At 35.1% G+C, this 7,381-nt stretch overlaps 1 pseudogene; it reads right to left on the bottom strand.

The window, feature by feature from the left end:
- Positions 1-5,116: 5,116 nt before the first annotated feature.
- Positions 5,117-5,641, bottom strand: LOC114027796 (annotated as a pseudogene).
- Between the last annotated feature and the right edge of the window lie 1,740 nt (positions 5,642-7,381).

The raw sequence follows: 7,381 nt of genomic DNA, 5'->3' as shown, positions 1-7,381 counted from the left end.
AAGAGCCACACTGGAGGACCAAAAGGGCCACATGTGCCCTAGAGGCCACAGGTTTCCCACTCTTGGTTTAAGCCTTTGTTAATGCTCACTTGTATTTGTTTTTGTTATTGTTGTTGTTTGTTTTATTTTGTTTTGTTTTAATTCCTATGTTTGTATTTCAATGTTTCTAATCAGCCATGGTCTTTTCATCAGAAATGTTTTGAAGTCCTCTCATTAAATATTCATTTTCCCCCTAAAGGACTGTCCTCAGTTTTGCCGAGTAAATTATTCTATTTCAAACTTATATTTTTTTGCCATTTTGATATAATATTGCAAGCTTTCCACTCTTTTATAGTGGTGCCTACTATATAATGTTTCATCTTGACTATAACTGCTCAGTACTTAAAATCTTTCCTCACGTCTTTTTGTCTTTCTCTGGTATTTTTTTCTTTGAATTGTAACTTCATTATTGAAGCAAAAATGTTTCCGGGAATTTTTATTTTAGAGTTTCTTTCAGGAGGTGACTAGTGACTTCTTTCTATTTGCATTTTACCTTCTGGTTACAAGAGGCATGGACAATTCTCTTTTATGATATGTAATTACTAGGAACTTTTTTTAACATGGTTTTTAGTTATCTCTCCCTACTCTTTATTCCAAGTCTGTTTTTTAAAGAGATACCTTATGTTTTCTTCTATATTTTGTCCTTTTGACTTAGCTTCAATATTTCTTATAGTCTCAGAATCATTAAATTTTATTTAGTCCATTCTTACCTTTAAAGAGTCTGTTGCTTGATTAAGATTTTGCTGCTTGTGAAAACCTAATAATTCTTTTTCCAAGTTTTTGTCCATATCTCTCATTTCTTTTCTAATTCCTTCCTCTATCACTCTCATTTTATTTATTTAATGACAGGATTATAACATTAAAAATCTAGAATGAATCTGGGAATTTATGTAGTCCAACTTCTTTTTTCAAATGAGAAAACAAGTTTGTCAAGGTTAAGTGACTTGTCAAAGACAGAAGAAAAAAAAGGAAGATTTGTATGAAAACTAGTATCTTCTGACTTCAAATCCATTGTTCTTTCCACTGTACTTCACTGCTTAAAAAGAGTGGAAACGTAACTACAACACACTGACCCTGACAGATAAATGTACCAAAAAAATAATGAAGAGATAAGTCCATGTAGGAAGTTTTCAAGAAATTACAAAAATACAGTCAATCTTTCCTAGTCCCTGGAGTTTACCTGAGACCAAACCTCTGTGGAAGCAACCAAATCTCTCTAAAGTTTAATTATCTACCAGAAACACCCATGACTCTTCTTATTCCTTAAGGCACCTTGTTGTACAATGCCAAGGAACAGAAATAATGGCGTCGTAAAACAGCCCATTTGCAGCTAGCTCATGTTTCTCTTACCTAAGGGTTTAACACGCTGGGCACTAGACAGTCTGCCATTTTCCTCAATCAGGAAGTTGACAGTATCACCTTCTATAATCAATTTTATGCTTTCTTGAAAGAAATGGCTCCTATATCTTTATTTAAGCCATTGATTTTTAAAAATATATATTAAACCACATCTTGGATGCTCTGCACTTTGTAAAATTTATGCTTCTTTTAACAATGATGTTTTACTTTTCTAACTATTCAACTTGTTAATGATACATTTTAGAACTTTGGCCAGAATCAGTCAAACTGAGAAGCCTACAATTTGCAATAATATATTGTAATAATATATGTAATTGTGTATATTTTTCACCCTTTCTTTTTTTTTGAAACGAATAGATTTTTTTCTTCTCCGGTTCTTGGATCTTTTTCCTGGTCTCCATGATCTTTCAAAGACATCTACTAAGCTGTCACATTGTCCATTTCTTTTGCTATCCTGAAATGTATATGTTTGGATTAAGTAATATGATATCATGGATGCCAGCTAGGTTTTCTCTTGCTAAGTTCTCATTTATCTACGTTTTTTTTTTGTTTTGCTATTTGTTAACCATTTTCATTCTAACCTTTCCAGTCTGACAGCAGCATAAATTCTTAAGGTAGAGTGGGATAGTTGATAAGTCTATACAAGAATCATGGTCATGATGGGAAAACAAATGAGTAGACTCTTCCTACTTAGAAACCTCCTCCAAATTACAGTATTCAGTGCTAATTCCTTTCATCTTTCACTTAAGAGAGGCTATCATTATTAAAGCATAAGCCTTAAGTGCCTGAGAATCCTATACCAGTATGAAATCTATTCAGTATTATGATTATATTGTTTAAGGGGCAGTATCTTAAAATTTTATTTCCCATCAACACTCCCTCAGAACCAGATGTCACTCTCAACCATTTGCCTGCTATTTCACAGAGATAATTAGAAACCACATCAGTTCATTATCACAGGTAACCTTTTGTGACGAATATCTTGAGTACGGCTGTATCCAAGGATAATTTCTCATTTCCTAACTTTACTCTGGGAAATAGACATACTTGATTTTGAAGAAGGAATCACTACCTGAGGCTTTTAGTACAAGTAGGAACTCTAAATCATTTTAATCTAAAATATTCAGGCAAATCTAATCATAGTAAAGAATTGTCTATATTAATTATCCAGAAACCTCTTTTACTTAATTAAAAACTCTCATTTCTCAGTTTAGGAAATAATTTTCTCCTATATTCTTTATACTACCAGGTAATAAATCATAGGCAGGACAATAGAGTCAAATAATATGATGACCTTGGCACATCTATAGCCTAAGAAATTACAAATGCATCATTTCTAGGTACATAGATTTGGGAATATAATAATTTTCAATTGCTTTTTTCCTTTATTCTCTATGGAAGCTGAATCTATTTATTTTCCCTTTTGCCCATCCCATGAGAAATGAATGGTAACATATTATTCTGACTAGGTCTGAAGAACCAAGATTCTTTTCTCATTGATCTCTTATTTCTTCATTCATCCCCTATCTTAAATATCACCATCAAAACTTCCTCTTACCAACACCAAGTGGGAACTTATGAGTTAATGATTAAGGGAAGCAGTCACATAAGGGGTAAATATCTTTGTATCAAACTTCTCTGAGACGGGTTTAGTCTCATGTATATTGTTGGTGTTGTTTGTCCTTTATTTTCAAAGAGAACTGATAACATCACAGGGTAATGTCTTGACATACGTGTGAATTACATTCAATTGAGGCAGAGTTGCACAAAGTTGTCAGCTTCATTCTCTCTTCCAGGATCACTGAAGTCCAGTGGCAAGACAAAAGTTAGGACTACTGGAAATGGCTTGGAATGCAGTAAATGACCTTGGCATCTTCAATGTCTGATCAAGCTCTAAGCACTCCACAGAGCCTACTTCAGCCAGTTTCATGGCTGTTGGAGTAAATTGTTTTCTGCCAGTTCCACTGGGGAAAGTCTTCATATGCTTGGGGTAGACATCCCACTAACTCACCAACGGGCTTGAGGTCTGTCAGTTATCTTCAACCTGGTTTAATCCATCTGCCAAAATGTTTTTATCAGGGTGTGGCCAGTGAATATGCTACAGCTTCTTGGAGCCAAAGGTGAGAGTTAGGTGACAATAGGATACCAAAGGTCAATAAGCAGCCCTGAAAAGGGCTCAGCAAGTCCCCACATCAAAGGTTTTAGTCCTCCCTGAATACCCCATAAACTCCTGTCATGTGTGTATGTATACGTGTAAATGTTTGTGTGTGTACACAAACACACACAGAAATCCTCTTATTAGAGAAGTTTGATATGAAGATGTTCCCCCCATTTGACTGCTTCTCTTGAACATTAATTCCTAAACTTTCACTTGGTATTGATAAGAGGTAGTTTTGATGGTGATATTTAAGATAGGGGATAATTATACATACATAAGTACATGTATATCTATATCTATATCTATATATATAGCCAAGCCTTTATCAAAGAAGTTTTGTACAAAGATTATACACACATACACACTCACATACACACATCTCCATTCTTCAAAAGGTTAGTGATCAAAGAGAATGAAAAAGTAATTCTCAAAAGAATTGCAAAATACTAACAGCCATAAGAAAAAATGCTCAAAATTACTAATGATAAGAAAAATAAAAATTAATGTAATCTAGAGGCTTTCCTTCAGGCTCTGCAAATTGACAAAGATTTAAAAAAATGGCAATAGTCAATGTTGAAGGTGTTGTGAAATGATAGGCATACTGACATTATTGGTGGAGCTGCAAACTGGTACAATCATTTGGGAAAGGAGTTTGGAATTATGTAATTAAAGTAACTAAAATGTACCAGAGAACCCATTACTAGGTTTTTATCACAGGGAAGCCTTTGATGAGAAGAAAGTTACCATATACACCAAAATGTTTAAACTAGCACTTTTTGTGATAGCTAAGAATTGAAAACAAATTTAATGTTATGTTTTTGGGAAATAGTTTAACAAATTTTTGTACATGAATGTAATAGAATATCACTGTACTGTAAAATAAATGTATATATGTGATGATTTCAGAGAAGTATGGAAATATTTACAAGAATATTTACAGTGGAGTGAAATAAGCAGAGCCAAGAAAACAATATTCACAGTAATTACAACAATATGAATGGAAAGAAAACCCATATACAAAAACTTTTTTTCAAAAGTGAATGTATGAAAATTATGACTATCTACCAATACTTGAATGAACAGATTTATTAGAACACCTCAAACCCACCCCTTTGTGGACGTGGGAAGGTCATAGGTGTTAAACGTTGCACTATTTTTGCACTTGTTCAATGTATTGACAAGTTGTGCTGACTTTTCCCCCTCTTCTTTTTGTTTTAAAACAAACTATTTGATATATGGGATGGCTCAATGTGAGGAGGTATTCCTACTCAAATAGTTTTAGTGGATCCTTCTTTCCTCCAGAGTAAGATTCAAAGTTCTCTTTTTTTTTGCAGGGAGGGTGGTCAGGGGGGGTTAAAGACTCTTATTTTAGAAAATCGCAACATGTTTTCTTTTTTTTTTTAAACAATGCCTCTACTGCAAAAAAATAAAGGTAAAAAATAAATGAATAAAGCTCAAGATGACGTCAGTCCAAGCTTGTCCAAGTCCTCGTGTTGTGTAGTGACAAAAAGCCACTTCGAGTTCTGATAACAGGTGATTCAAAGTAATCAGCTGCATTTGTTAATATTTCTCCATTTCTAAACCACCCTTAAAGAAAATCTTATATTGGGTCGCACCATCCTCACAGACGTCCAAGAGAGTCACCATGCCATCTGGATTCATGTTTTAGACTATGAAGAACTGATAGCTTTTAAAATTAGCAAGGGTATGTTTGATTTGTTGTGCAGCTCCCGTCATAAAAGGTTTTACTCTATCTGGCTTGCGTTCTTCAAGTCTGCCTTTGATTGATTTCACATAGTCTTTGATGTACTTTTTGTAGGATTCTTTTCTGAAATTAGTTTCTTGCAGACGATTGTTTATTACTATGTCAACTCTAGTGATTAAAGTGACATCTGTTCCTTCAAAGTCAGGACCTTCAGCAGAGGCATTTCCACCAATGAGTGAATCATCAATGGTACCTTCTGTCCCACTGACCATCTTCCCCTCCACTTCCAGGTACAGCTAGTTCGCGATCTACTGGATGTTGTAAATGTCGGAAAACAACTCATTGTGGCTGATGAGGTCCAGGTAAATGATCATGGCAGCGGAAGGAGTAGGCGGTGACAGCTGCTGCGGTGTGAGCGCAATATAGCCAAAGCAATGCTTGTGCGGGGAAGGGGGAGCGAGTGGAAAACCGCAAGTGTCTCTGTTTAGCATTTAAGACTTTACAATTTGACTTTAGCCTACTTTTGCGGACTTTTTACATATCACTCCCTTTGAAGAATTCTGTAGTTTAGCCGAATTGGCTTTTATTGTGACCCTCTCACCTGAAACTCCATTTCCTGTCTTCATGTCATTGCAAAAACTATACCAACAAACCTGTAATGCGTTTGTCTCTTAAAACGCCTTAGCTTGCTTAACAGCCAATTTATGATGTAATTCATGATTCCCCTTAGATGCTAGTGTTTCTCTACTCTAATAAATTGCCTTGTATTTTCTTTGAATATATTTTGTATTTACTTAGAATTATATAAATAGAATATAAATTCTTCAGAGAAGAAACGATGTTATTTGTTTTTGTCTTTATATCACCAGACTCTTAAACATTTCCTGGTACATAGTGGGGGAGGGGGGTGTTGTTTGTTTTGTTTTTTGGCTAGGCAATGGGGTTAAGCGACTTGCCCAGGGCCACACAGTTAGTAAATGTTATGTATCTGAGGTTGGAATTGAACTCAGGTCCTTCTGAATCCAGGGCGGGTGCGCTATGCACTGCACCACCTAGCTGCCCCAGGAAGGGGAACTTTGTTAAGGGAACAAGCATTTATTAAGTGTCTAATATGTGATAGGCACTATGAAAAGCACTTTAGAAATATTATCTTATTTGACCTTTACCACAACCTTGCAAGATAGTTGCTCTTTTAACGTTCCCATTTTACAGTGAGGAAACTGAGGAACAGAGAGGTTAAGTGACTTGCCCAGGTCACACAGTTAGTATCTGAGACCACATTTGAACTAAGAGATTTCTGACACATGGCCCAACACTCTACCTACTGCATCACCTAGCTGCCCCTGTGAGAAACACATTTTTACATTAGAGAAGTTCTCAGAGATACCAAACAGTTCTGCTACGTATTTTCACAATTGCAGAGGTTATCTGAGAAGGAATCTCTTAACAAAGAACTTATTTTGCTGAAATCCTCCATAGATGCAAGTAGCCTAATTACTGCCAGCAGTAATCATTCTTTCTCCTCCTTTTAGCTTCACTATGTCCCTCAAATTCCAATAACAGTGACCCAATATGGTTAAATTATGGTCAATTTTTGTGCTTTTCTAGTCATGATATTTACTGAGAAAGCTGCTGGCATTTTTGAAGCTAACTCCAATAATCATGCATATAAGACAAAGGGAGAAATGAAGACCGCATCTTGTTAAGCAAAGGAAGTGAAAATAACATTTTTTTTCCAGCATACTAGCTTCCTTTTTATAATTTAAGTAGTTTTTGTTCCCATATTCAACTCAGTCTACTACTTCATTGTGGAATTAATTGACCTATTCTATCACAAAAAAAAAATAGATGATGTTTATGGTTACTTCAGCTATGTAAGCTATGTACTTTTGAAGTTAGGAAATGTGTGTTGTTCAACAAATGCTATTAAGTGAGTTCATAGAAGTGTTTAACTCCCACAGGGTTTTGAAATAGTTAAATCAAAGTGATTAACATGCCAGCATGAAAGGGCCAAGTGGGAAAAAGAAATAGATTTCCAAGCTATTAAATATAGCTGGAGAGTATTACAAATGGCAACTAAAAGGAGTTTAAATGAGTTGAAAGATCTCTTATGAATTAAC

The sequence above is a fragment of the Vombatus ursinus genome, unplaced genomic scaffold (genome assembly GCF_900497805.2).
Source record: "Vombatus ursinus unplaced genomic scaffold, bare-nosed wombat genome assembly UNPS02004827.1, whole genome shotgun sequence".
NCBI lineage: Eukaryota > Metazoa > Chordata > Mammalia > Diprotodontia > Vombatidae > Vombatus > Vombatus ursinus.
The sequence above is the reverse complement of the archived record's forward strand: the minus strand, read 5'-3'. Positions and strand labels throughout refer to the sequence as shown.